Here is a 14,444-nt window from a genome sequence, read left to right as displayed (position 1 = left end):
TACTAACGTTGTTTCTATTCGTGTGGGGAAAGAATTTTATGTTCGAATTACCTTTTAAATCGTTACCCAAAGCTTTCTGTAGCAATTGGTAAGCAATTTGTAGTTGTCCTTCGCCAACACTTTTATTTATGTTCGCTGGATACGATTTCTTCGGCGGTTCCGGCGCATTGTGAGGTGTGTTTGTAATCATGGGCTGATTTGTCCAATTCCCTATTGGAGTAGGACCTTGCGTAGAATTCCTATTCCTATCAGAATTGGTGTTCTTCACGTTCTTCTGAGAATTCCAACCTCCGTTTGGATTGGTATTCTGGAAGTTTTGATTGCTGCCCATGTTCCAATTAGAGTTGGGGTTTTGATTCCAACTTATCTTTGGACCCATATTATGGTTCGAATTCATTGGAGTCTGATTACCCCATTGATTCGAATTCCAATTATTATTTGGATTGCCGGGAACCTGTACCCATTGTCCATTTGCGGTAAGTATCCAAAACGTGGACTGGGGTAAACCGTTTCCATTATTCCAATTATTGTTGGGCATTCTATTCCATTCGAATGATGGAGTTTGTTGCCATTGGATTGGCATCATCGTGCTATTGCGAACTGTAATTCGTACATTATTCTTTGGGTCAGAATCATGATTAGCGAATTCGTCGAGTTTTCTAATAAAACCTTCTAACGAAATTTGTTTCGCTAATTTGTTATTGTAAGGGTAAGGCGCTTCGTCAGCTGCCACTTCCAACACTTTGGATATGTTAGGATGTTTGCGTTTGATTAGGGATAGTACCCATCTTTTCAAATCCAAGAACAGACGCTTCTCTGTTGTGGTTTCGCAAAAGTATTTTTGGAAATAGTCCCACGCATCATTCTGACATTCATTATTCCAATAATGTTGGAAGAATCTTTGTTTTAGATTTTCGTAGCTTGTTACTCCCGCCATGTCGCCTTTCCACTCGGTTGCATCTTGCGTTTCAATGACTCCTTGAAATGCATGGATTTTTTGTGTTTCGGCGGCATTACTTTTGCTAACGTAGTCTTCGAACTGACGTACAAATTCGTGCGGGAAAAAACGTTTCGATTCGTCGTAATAAATGCCAGCACTCCTAATAGAGGCAGCATTTATTTTTAGTGCTGGGGTTGGATTATGGCCTCCATTGGATCGACATCCACCCGCTGCTTGTAAATCTGCGACTGCGTTCGCAAGTTTACCGCATTTTTCGCCGTGTTTATTCATTTGGGCTTTGATTTGATCAGCAACTTGATCGACCTTAGTATCAGCTTGCGTTGCCTTTTGCATCGCGCTGTCGGCTCTTTGAAGAGCTGCATCGGTCGTTTCAGCTACGTAACCTTTTATATCGGTTGCCCATTTGTCACAACTCTCACGTACCCCTTTAATGTCGTTGTCAACTTTGTTGATGTTGCGGGTCGTACTGCCTGCATGATCAACAAGGTTGATTAAGCAATCTTCCATATGGATTAGGCTGTGTTCTTGAGCGACTTGACGTATTTGTAGGTTCTCAATGGCACCTTCAGTGTATTCCCACGTTTGTTCAAATAACGATCTCAGCGGATTGTCAATTTGAACGTCGGTGGAAATCTCAGGTCGCTTGGCTTCGATCTTGGATTTGCCTTGTTCTACGGTTTCGTCTCTATATTGCTTTAGATGACGTATTCTTACTGGAGGTGGATCCGGAAGATCTGAGCCATGAACCATGTGATTTGGATTTTGGGGTACGTAATCGTCATCTTCTTCACCTTCGTCATCATCATCGCTGAATTCTTCAGTCGAGTCTACCGGCGATGGATGACTACTAAATAACGATTCCACCAAGTTTTGCGGACTCGTTTGTAGATCACATTGTTCTAATTCAGGACCTTCTTCGGGAGAATTCTTACGATTCTTCCGTCTAGGTTTGCTGTTTGGTTTTTTCCACGTTTTACAGGACTCTTCATGATTTTCTCCAGTGCACATGCAGTGGATTTGATGTTGCAGTAGAGCTCCAGTCTTACTTCTGGTGCTCGCTGCAGGTCCTGAAGTTGCCATGATGTTTGGCTTGAATCTCAGCTTTTTTGGATGGTATTTCAATGAATACTGTCCGATTTGTGACGATATTTATTCTAAACGTCTAGTCACAAATCTATGGTGCAATGCTGGTTTTGATTCACGAGTTATTTCGGCAAGAAATCTCTTCGTCGCGTAATATTCGCGATTCGTTGACACTACGTAAGATCAGTTGAGTTATACAAATCGCTAGATTACTTCAGCGAGTAATCCTGATAAGATAAAAAGCGATGAGTGTGTTTCGACTGAAGACACACGTGTTTAGAAGGTTTTACTTAGTGAGTTTCAAGTGCAAGTTACCTCAGCGGGTAACTCTGACAAGATAAAAGCACTGAAGTTCAACTAAGATGAATTTTAAGTACCAAGTTACCTCAGCGGGTGACTCTGACAAGATAAAGAGTACTGAATTTCAATTAAAATGAGCTTCCAAAATGTCTTGATGTATCGCAAAGGAAAACGCTGTTGACGGATTCAGGTGCTAAAAATATAAGAGCACTGAATTAATATTTAGCTGAGTTTTTTGTTTGGAAATGTTATATAAAAAGATACTTGCGTTTCGGTGGTTGTAGTTAAGACCACACTCGCGATCGTAATATTTAACGATATTACTTACCAGTTACTGCTTCAAAATAAAATTTTATAACGAAAAAACGTGGTAGCGATTTCACACGTGAGGTGTGAAAAACCGAGGTGTTAGAAATCACCTAAAACGCTATTGAAATGATCACGTCAGTAAATAATTAATTCACCTTAAAAAAAAATTTTAAATGTGAATAACAATTTACTGACTGGACACACAATAAAGACGCGAAAACGCGCGCAAAGATGAATACGATAAAGCTGAGAGCTACTACACGGAGGAGCGTTGCTATTACCGTCGTCGCACTTTGAAAGAAAAACTTGGAATGAGAGCCGCGGTAGCTATCAACTCAGCGGTTGGTGGCTACGCAGCTGCTGCGGCAACATCAAAAGATGGCGGCTCATGCGGCGTGTGTGTCTGTCCTTGGGTGGTGGTAGGGGTCACGCAACAATGCGGCGGACAAGCTGGAACTCGTTTTTCACGTTTCAACGAACGGATTGAGTTCTGAGAAATTTCCAACGGATTTTTTATCCATCGGTGGATTTCATCATCTACCACCACGTTTACATAAATGAAAACGTGTTCGTTTTCGTCAAATTCCAAGTAATTTGACTTGGTGTGTGTGTGTAAGATGTAATCAACTTAATACTTTCGTGATCATTTACGTTGAAAAATTCACAAGTATTCTTTTCGTTCCTATTCTCGGACACGTTGATCCGATAATATTCCCGAAGTGAATTATGGCACAATTATAATCATACTCCATGTATGATTTTCCAAAGTTCGGTCGCGATCTGAACTTTGTACTCGTCATAATTTACTTCCTCCAAGCTCAGATTTCAACGAATCTGTGCTCTTTGGACACTCGGAAGGGCGCCAATGTAAGAGGGGGTAATGACTTAAAGTATATTGATTCGATTGTACCATAATAGAAGTTGCTACTACTAGGCACACCCAATCATACTGTTGTGTTGTTTCCCAGAAATATTCCTTAAAGTCTTTCTACGAAATACTTACCAGAATACCTCAAATGCTCGGCTAGGGCGTGAGGTAGGAAAGGTTGACATTACACTCTTAACAAGATGTTCACACTCACCATAAATAACTACAGTTTTACACAAAGAAATATATAATGAGCATGAGATTAACAACACTTTACATGACTTATTCAATTAACACACGTTGGTGTACATGAAAGGGGTTAACATGACAAATGGTTACTTACATTTACATACGTCGATGTAGAATAAGTGCTAACTCAATGCACCTTTCGCACATTGGCGAGGTTTCATTCGCACATTGGCGAGGGGTTGGTCTTACAGTATCCCTCAGCGGAGATTCCGGTACGTTCAACGACGTAATCTAACCGTGATGGCGGCGAGTAGATCATCAATCCTTCTCGCCTCACTCCGACGACATCGTGAGTGCATCGACCTTAATAAATAAGTAACCTAATTAAAACTAAATGAAAATAATTAACACTACACTTAATACTCGAGAATAAAACTTATATACTAAATGACTGCATTAACCGATTGACTGTGAATAACATACCCGCGTGCACTCGAATACGTTACTGACGATCGCTACTCTCGTTGCTTGGCTCGTATGGCTAGCTGACGAGAACGCGACGCAGTGTTGCCTTCGTGCAACGCAGTGTTACCATGTGGGCGCGCCCTAAACATACCACGTACGGCATAGTAGTATATCACAAAATTAATAACTTTACGTCCATTCTTAACACAATCAGCAGCTTGCATAGCTACAAAAAAAGAAACATTTTGGTTGGTGTGTTACGAGTAAATTCGATCACCATCAATTTGACAAAGTAATAAAATTAAAAATAATGACTTTAGCCTCCTGCATTGCTGTGCAAGTAAAAATATATCATACTTAGTATGATAGTATTCCTCTTTGGTCAAAATTATTCAAGCAATACACATAGGTACTTATGTTTGCTAGTAATTCGAATACTTTGATGTATCGATCGAATGCACTATTGGAGGGTAAATCATTCTCCGTTACATTTTGCAAAAACTCCTTATTTGCGAGGCGGTATTCGACATCCGTATTCGACGATTTGGGATCCGCATTTTTGATATTTTTAGTGGGAATACAAATTGGGTTGTAATTTTGTGCATATTTTAGGCGAAAAAATTGAAGTAAGTAAATTGAAGTGAGTGAAGTGATAGAGTGGTAAAGCTCAACTGGATATGGAAAAGCCACAACATCACAAAGGCCACAAAGCTGAGAATAGTAAAAACGCTAGACTTCTCCATCTTCCTGTATGCGTTAGAGTGCTGGACAATACGCAAGGCAGATCAAGATAAAATTGACGCATTTAAAATGTACTGCTACAGACGCATGCTAAGGATATCATGGGTCCAGAAAAGAACAAATGTGTCAATACTTCAACAACTGGGTGTAAAGGAAAGGCTAAGCACAGTCATCAAGAGACAGGACAACTTGGAAAAGTTGACAGTCCAAGGCCACATAGAAGGCAAGAGGGGAAGGGGAAGATCACCCACCTCATACACAGACTTGGTCAAGAAAACTGCTAAAATGTCACTGGGGGAGTGCACAAGAAAGGCCGAGGAGTGGAACTGGTTCCTGGGATTTTGTAGTCGCAATGTCCGGATACGGGCAGGCGAGGAAGAAGAAGAAAATCATCCCCACTCCTTTTAAGATGGAAAAAACTGAAAATAGGGGCAAAATAAGGGGATTTTCACCTTAATTCTGCTTTAAATGGGATGGGGATGACCTAGGAAGCTGAAATTTGGATATGTTGATCACAGATGAGGTACTGTCCGATGGTATGATTTTGGACCCTTTTCATCCATTTGGGGTCATGTTATGCCCCTCTAAAAAAATGACCTTTCTGTAATTTTCAACTTTGACGCTCCCCACTCCGGAGGTCAACCCTAGCTCCCAAAAGAATCCCATTTTCCAAGTTTGACTTCATTTTATCAATTAGAACAGGTTACAAGTCCCAAGTCATAAAATAGTAAAAAAAAAAAAAAAAAAAAATAGGCAGGGCCTGTCTATGCTGCAGAATCAACGAACAAGCTGACAGACGACCTTGGACAGGCAGGAAGGTATGTCCAGACATACCTGTCAGCCAGCTTAAGAGGTCATACATATTGGCGGTCTTGGTAAACCAGTCGGACGGGTCAATGACCTCTCAAGAGGCTAGAAAGGCAGACTGATGACCTCGAGAGACCAGACAAGTAGGTCAGTGATTTCGACAGGTTGATTGACGACCTTGAGAAGCCAGAAAGACTGGTCAATGACTTTTATAGGACAGACAGGAAGACGTGACGACTTGAGAAACCGAACAGACAGGTAAATACCCTTAAGAGACCACATAGATAAACAGACAGAGCGAATTTGAGAAGCCAGATACAGATGAGTCTATGGCCTTAAGACTCTAGACAGACATACAACGACCTTAAGAAGCCAGACAGACACACAGACAACATTCGGAGAAATTCAGTGACCTCCAGAAGCCAAAGAGACAGGTCATTGACTTTCAAAAATCTGTTAAAAATAGGTATTGAAAATCATCCGGCCAAAGATGGAATGAAAACGCCTTAAAGTAACTGAAAATTAACAAAAAAATACCTAATGAAATTTTAGGAAAAATTCCCAAAAAGGAACGAAAAAGTATTCAAAATAGGTACATTGAAATATAGCGAAACAAAAGGCTATAAAGAGTGATAAAATTACAGAAATTTTTCAAAAATGCATGAAAAGGAGTCAACACTTTTAGAACGCTATAAAAACATTCGAACAATAAAGCAATAAATTCGACTCAGAACTGGCCACTCTCTTCTTACTCACCAATTCATATTCCTTAAACAGCCCCCCCCCATCATGCCCAGAATGCAACATCCCCCTAAACATCGCTCATCTAAGACTGTCCTTCTTACCAAAAAGCACGCTTCAGACTTCCAAATTCCAACCAACTTCAGGTCCTTCTTTCTGATGACCTCACTCATACAGACAATTTCACAAAATTTCTATACTCTGCAAAATTAGATAAAAAAATTTAAAATTTAAAAACCCAGATAGCCCATCTCCTTACTCTTTATATTGATTGTAACTTTATTTCTAAATATGTATATACCCTATAATCATAAGTTTGTCTTAATATAAGTGGAGTCCCTAGCAAAAGTTGCTGTATAAATGGCTCTTAATAAATAAATAAAATTATTTCTCTGAGAATTACCATCGAAATAATTAGGTAGGTACCTACTTATAAAATTTCAGTAACATTTTTCTAAAATACGCCAAGAAGTGTTTAAAACGCGTTCGTTAGCGAAAAATGAGGGATGAAATTTCAGCGTTTGCCCAAAGATAATGAGAAAAAATCAAAAATCTTTCAAAATGACAAAAACTAGGTACTAAAAAAATAATAAAACCACTAAAAATGACAAAAAAAATCACAGAATTTCAGTCAACTTTTCCCATATAATGCACAAAAAAGTGTTGAAAATGAGTTGGGTACTTACTTATACCTATGTACTTACCTAATAAAGTGATGTAAAAATACTCCAAACAACATTGAAATTACAGAAAATTACCATAATCATAAAATGTCAATAAAAGATCCCCAAAAATGCACGAAAAGGAAAAAAATGAACTAAAACGACGTAAAATTTTTTTAAAAAAGCGTTAGAAACACTTAAAATCAAAAAACAATGATGAAGACTCTGGACGGACAGACAGACAGATATTTTTGAATTTTTGGAACTACTGGTCTTCGATAAACACAATTTCATAGAAAGTTTTGCGTGGATCTAACTTATTTTAAATTCAGTGACTCAAGTACATATTTACATATGAGAAATTATTTAAATAAATAATGAATCGAATCTATACCTACGTAACTTATAGGTACCTGGTAGGGTACCTAATTAAGATAATCCATATCTCGTTCACGTGCTTACGTATTTATCAATGAAATTCACAGTAACGTAAAAATTGCCTAAGAGGAAAAAACCAAGATTTGATGTTTTCATAGAATGATAAGTAGACAATATGTACCTACCTGATTAACCGAAATCATCAAATCAAACGGCGATGAAATAAAAATAATCCGCAGAGTAAATTGAAGAAAATTGAAGAATTGTATAGGTAACTAAATGTACGAGGAAGTATTAAAAAATAATGGGTGTTCTGTACGTATAAAAACGAACGGAGATCTGGACATCAATTTAAAAATTAGAACAAAAATATTTTATATCTCTTATTCTTCCTTTTCTATCGGAATTGCTCAATAACATTCTCACTTCGCAGAATTATTTTTTCAGTGTTTTTATACTTTGTAGGTACCTAGTACCTATCTATAAGCTCTGAAATTGAATGCCCGTGTCTATATACTCCACTCGTAAGTAATATGAATCATTGAGTGATTCAAGTGTAATTTGCCACCGTTATGTAACAGTTATATACTCGTAGGCACCTGTACGAAATGTTTTTCAATAATTTGTTGCTGGAAATTTGCATAACCGGTAATAGTATTGAAAAATCTAACGCAGGTACGAGTATACTAGGGTACTTAGTTTTGTTTTGAGCACCTTCTTGATTTTTTTTTAGCTTAAACAATAAATGATCGTAATACTTCAAATATTTCTGTTTACCATTATCTATCGTATGTACTATTGTACTATGTACCTACATCGATAGATCACTTGTTCCAGAAACTCGATCAAAGCGTAAAAAATAACAAGTACCTATCAGCTTAACACGCATCAATGCTGTATTTTTATCAAATTTTTTCGAAGAATTTCACAGATAGGAATAAAATTAAATAATTAAATTAAGAGTAGACGTAAAATATTCCGTCGTCATTATTTACTCACCTTCACCTAATTACGAATCTGATCACTTCTTGATAGGTACGAACTCCAGAAACACGACGAGTAACGAGTAACATATAAACAGGATTTATTTTACTGTAAAACTTTGGTATGTAGGTACTTAGGTATCTGATGATATTTTTTTATGAAAAAACTGCATAACTTTTGAAAAGTTATAAATTTCAATAATCAATAAAAACGAAAACATTTTTATACAACGCGAATCAGTCTAAACACACGGAAACCAGTTGAATATGAATTTTTTAGTAAAACATCACTAACACGCGCAATGGCTTGTGCAAGACTGAAGTATGAAGTAACCGAACGTCGAACCCGAGAAGAAAATCGGACCTCTACCTACCTACCTACCTAACTACCCATCTACCTACTTAATTAGAATATTACTAAGTGACGTAGATGACGCATTTTTATTTTTGAATTATGGCGAATTGACTATAAATTTGGGTTGAAAAGGTTCAAACTCGGGGAAGGGTTGGAGGGGCTGAGAAAATAAAAGTGATACTTACCTACGTAATATGATCACTTGATCAGATGAAAAAATCAATAGAAGCTTATGAAAAATTACAAAAAATGAAAAAAATTGCTCCAAATTGCAGAAAAATAATGTTAAAAATGATGGGAAAGTGATTAAAATTTTATCAAATCAAATTAAATTTTCAAAAAAAGGTAATTAAAAACGTCATAATCTTAGTAAAATTGAAAAAACATCTTGCGCAGTTCGCAAGATCAACCGACTTTGCTCTAAATATACCCCAGTAATTTACCAACATTTATCTCAGTAATTTACCAGACATTACTTAAAAATTTACCAATTTATCAAAATGCGCGGAAGTACCCAAATTTACCGATTTAATGAATACGAAAAGTCGAAAACATCGACAAAATAAAATAGTCAATCATAAGTAGCCATCATATTACACTTTTATGAAATTGATTTTCAAATAAAAATTAGCGTACTTATGAAGACGTAACCGTCATATTACAAGTGGAATAATATATCAGGAAAATTGTTGACAAGAAACAAAATTATTACCGAAATTTACCAATTTACCGAAATTTAGCTATTTACCAAAATTTACCAAAATTTACCAATTTACCAAAATTTACCAATTTACCAAAATTTACCAATTTACCTATTTACCGAAATTTACCTATTTACTGAAATTTACCTATTTACTAAAATTTACCCATTTACCGAAATTTACCAATTTACCAAAATTTACCAATTTACCAAAATTTACCAATTTACCAAAATTTACCAATTTACCAAAATTTACCAATTTACCTAGATTTACCAATTTACCAAAATTTAGAGGTTTTTAATGGGTCAATTTTTATCCAGAATTGAAATTTAGCTATTTACTGAAATTTACCAATTTACCAAAATTTACCAATTTACCAAAATTTACCAATTTACCAAAATTCACCAATTTACCAATATTTACCAATTTACCAAAATTTACCAATTTACCAAAATTTATCAATTTACTAAAATTTACCAATTTACCAAAATTTACCAATCTACTAAAATTTACCAATTTACCAAAATTTACGAATTTACCAAAATTTACGAATTTACCCAAATTTATCAATTTACCAAAATTTACCACTTTACCAAAATTTACGAATTTACCAAAAATTACCCCAGCAATTTACTAACATTTACCTCAGTAATTTACCAGACATTACCCACTAATTCACCAATTTTCCATTTTACCAAAAATTACCCCAGCAATTTACCAACATTCACCTCAGTAATTTACGAGACATTTCCTCACTAATTTACCAATTTTTTACCGAATTTTAATTACCCCAGTAATTTACTGTCAAAGGTTTTTACTAATTTACCAAAAATTACCCAAGCAATTTACCAAAATTTTCGACCAACTTTAATTACGAGTAATTCACCAAAAATAACTAATCATTTTATTTACTAAAAATTACTATTAATTAACAAAAAAAAAAAATAATTATCAAAATTTACTGGCTATTTACCAAAAACTTAATGTTTTTTGTTAAAACAAAAATTACACTAGAAATTTTTGAAAAATTTTGATTTTTTTATGGCAAAAAAATTTTGGACGGATAAAATTAACAAAAAAATTAACAAAAAAATCCAACAAAAAATTTTCTCCTCTTGACTCGCGCGGGATTCGAACACCCGACCTTCGGCGTACCAATCTGCAACCTACACACCCTAACCACCCCATCTGTTTGTTGGGGGTGAGCCGTTTGCGAGATATAAGGGTTTACACAAATTTCTGCTTATCCATAACGTTGAAACACACTTAAACGTTCATATCTCGTAAACGGCTGAACCGATTTCGACCAAATTAAAAATTTCTCTAGTTCAGTATCAAAGCAATATTTTGCCATCATCAGTTTCGACTTAAAGTTCGGAGCTTTTGAGTTCAGCGTGACACAAATTTATACATAAATTGATATATAAATAAATATATATATCTATATATATATAAACTTATCTCGTTTTGCGCCATATGTCTTATCGTGATCAGCACACTTCAAAACGTCAAGAAAACCCACCCCCACCCAAATCCTCAACCATCATGACAAATACAATACCTTACTTTTCCGTTTCACGGCAAAGTCGGTAACAACAGTTTTTTAAAACTGAAGTAGGTATTCATAGTTAAAACTTACTAAAACGTAATAAGATGATTTAAAACGTTCAAGTAAGAATCGATTATTTCAACAATTTTTCATCAATTTCTATTTTTTTAAAAATTTGGAAAATTCAAAAAAAAAAATAATGCAAATTGCTAAAAATTGATAGAAAGGTCTAAGTATACATACTGTTTTTTTTTGCTGAAATTGTGAACAAGGTTTGCTTGTTTGGTCAAACCGCCAAACAGATCTTTTGCTTTTCATCGAAACTATCAAAAAATATCTGTTTTTTTTTGCAAAAATAAGTGTCAGAAATCTTACTTTTTGTTAAAACTGCCTGAAAGTGTGTTTCAAAACTACCTGATGGAATTTTTGATCCTCCAAATTACTCCCATCTCCTCCCGTTAGGTACCCAAAAAAACAAAGAAAGCACTATACCTACTTGTGCTGTGTATGAACTTTTTTTTTAGCCAAAATTTTTGTAAAAAATGGGGCTATTTGAGGTAGACCAGACATTTTTATTTATAAATTTCAGCAGGATGGTGATTTTTACGCTTTATAACCTGGAGCCTGTTCTAATTGATCAATTGAAATCAAACTTGGGAAATGGGGTTCTCTTGGAAGCTAAAATTGACTCCTGCAGTTGGAAGGGTAAAAGTTGAATATTACAGAAAAGTCATTTTTTTGGAGAAGCATCAGTAGGCCCAAAATTTATGAAAAGAGCCCAAATTCATACCATTGGTGAGTACTGTCATTGTGAACAACATATTCAAATTTTAGCTCCCTAAGTTATTCCCGCCCCATTTGAGGTGGAAAAAACCTGATTTTGACACAATTTTTGACCCTCGCCCCATTCTTAAAATTGACCTAAGGAACCCTAATGTCCAGCATACAATGGAATGGTGCCACTTGAGTGTATTTTGAAGGTTTCAACCTCCCACCCCTATTTGACTCCCCTCCAGGGTCAAAAAAGTGTTTTTTTAGCTATTTTGTATGTTCTTCGACCTTTAGGAAAGCCTACAGCCCCTCCGAATTGACCTAGAGGGTTCAAATTTTCACAGTACGTTGGGAGGATGTACCAGAAGTGTCTTTTTTTGGTTCCAGCCTTCTAAACCCATTTGACCTCTCTCTAGGGTGAGAAAAGTGGATTTTTCCGCTATTTTCAAGTTGTTTTTTTTTTAACTTTTAGAACACCCTCTAGCTCCTTCAAATTGACCTAGAGAGTCCAAATTTTCACATTACATTGGGAGGATGTACCCTAAGTGCCTTTTGCAGGTTTCAGCCTTCCAAACCCATTTGACTTCCTTCCAGAGTCAAGAAACTGGATTTTCAGCCGAATTTTTAGTCAAATTTTTGTAAAAAATGGGGCTATTTGCGGTAGACCAGACATTTTTATTTACCTATAAGTTTCAGCACAATGGTGATTTTTACATTTTAGTTCTTAAAGGGGACATCCTAAGGAACATTTTAAAGCAAACTTGCCCAAAAAAAAGTTGGCCTTACTAACAAAATGGCGGCCATTTTGATTGACAGGTCAGCCGAAATCGCAGATTTTGCGTTTCAACATAGGACTTGCACGCAATTTTTCAAACTTTACAACGGTAGATCGAAAGATCATGCAAACATTTATCACCTGTCAAAATTTTAAGTGCTAAAGTGCGTTTTTCGATTTTTGGTGAATTTTTGAAAATCGAATTTAGGCCAAAAATGAGGGAAAAAATCAAAATTTTACCAAATTGACCCAGAAAGCAGAAATTTGGGATATACCCTATTTTCGACATGCAAAATCGATTGAAAACGGTTTCAACCCGTTTTGAGCAGTTCTGGAGCCTCCAGCAGATTTTTAAAATTCGAAATTCCCACAAAATTCCATCAAATTGGAGTTGTATAAAGCTGAAATTTATTCTAAAAACTAATTTCAATACGCTACGAAGTACTGCAGGCAAATTTCGAGACGTTTTGGAGCCTCCAGCGTTTTTTTGAGAATTCCTGAAGCCTCCAGCAGATTTTTGAAACTTTAAATTTTCACAAAATTTCATCAAATGGAGATGTAAAGCTGAAATTTACTCGACACTCCAATTTCAACACCCTCTGAAGACGACTTCAGGTGGGTTCAAGTCATTTTATAGCCTCCAGTGACTTTTTGAAAGGTTGTATGACGTTTTTTTGAAAAATTGAAATTTCCTAAAAGTAGCTGGAAGCTTCAAAACCATTTAAAACCACCATGTAGTCTACGAAATAAATTTCAGCTTGCCAACTCCATTTGATAATTCCATGTTGGGGACATTTCAAGTTTCAAAAATCTACTGGAGGCTCCAGTAATTTTCAAAAAAGTCGCTGGAGGCTCCAAAACGACTTGAAATCCACCAGCTGTCAACTTCGTAGCGTATTGAAATTAGTTTGCAGAATGAATTTCGACTTTCCATCTCAGTTTGATGAAATTTTGGGGAAATTTCAAGTTTCAAAAATCTACTGGAGGCTCCAGTAATTTTCAAAAAAGTCGCTGGAGGCCCTAAAATGAATTGAACCCACCTGAAGTCGTCTTCAGAGGGTGTTAAAATTGTAGTGTAGAGTAAATTTCAGCTTTCCATCTTCATTTGATGAAATTTTGTAAAAATTTAAAGTTTCAGAAATCTGCTGGAGGCTCCAGTAGTTTTCAAAAAAACGCTGGATGCTCCAAAACGACTTGAAATTTGCCTGCAGTGCTTCGTAGCGTATTGAAATTAGTTTTTAGAATAAATTTCAGCTTTACAACTCCAATTTGATGGAATTTCGAATTTCAAAAATATGCTGGAGGCTCCAGAACTGCTCAAAACGGGTTGAAACCGTTTTCAATCGATTTGGCATGTCGAAAATAGGGTATATCCCAAATTTCAGCTTTCTGGGTCAATTCGGTAAAATTTTGATTTTTTCCCCTCATTCTTGGCCAAAATTCGATTTTCAAAAATTCACCAAAAATCGAAAAACGCACTTTAGCACTTAAAATTTTGACAGGTGATAAATGTTTGCATGATCTTTCGATCTACGTTTGTAAAGTTTGAAAAATTGCGTGCAAGTCCTATGTTGAAACGCAAAACCTGCGATTTCGGCTGACCTATCAATCAAAATGGCCGCCATTTTGTAAGTAAAGCCAACTTTTTTTTTGCAAGTTTGCATTAAAATGTTCCTTAGGATGTCCCCTTTAAGAAAAAAGTTGTCTCGGAGGATCGGCGGGGGGGGGGGTGAAATTACTCCTATTGTCATATGCCGGACTATTTTATGACCTGGAGCTGTTCTAATTGATCAAATAAAGTCGAAC

The 14,444-nt window shown here is 36.0% G+C and overlaps 1 protein-coding gene across 1 annotated transcript in view; it reads right to left on the bottom strand.

Annotated features, from left to right (window-relative positions):
* The window catches only part of LOC135839500 (tyrosine-protein kinase transmembrane receptor Ror-like), a 30,858-nt gene extending 21,815 nt beyond the window's left edge, over positions 1 to 9,043 (bottom strand). The window contains exon 1 of the mRNA XM_065355559.1: positions 8,504 to 9,043. The gene's annotated coding sequence lies outside the window, so the exon portion shown is untranslated. The remainder of the gene's footprint in view (positions 1 to 8,503) is intronic.
* Positions 9,044 to 14,444: the final 5,401 nt, after the last annotated feature.

Source organism: Planococcus citri, chromosome 3 (genome assembly GCF_950023065.1).
Source record: "Planococcus citri chromosome 3, ihPlaCitr1.1, whole genome shotgun sequence".
In the NCBI taxonomy this organism is placed as follows: domain Eukaryota; kingdom Metazoa; phylum Arthropoda; class Insecta; order Hemiptera; family Pseudococcidae; genus Planococcus; species Planococcus citri.
Note: the sequence above shows the minus strand (reverse complement) of the source record. Positions and strands in the feature narration are given on the sequence as shown.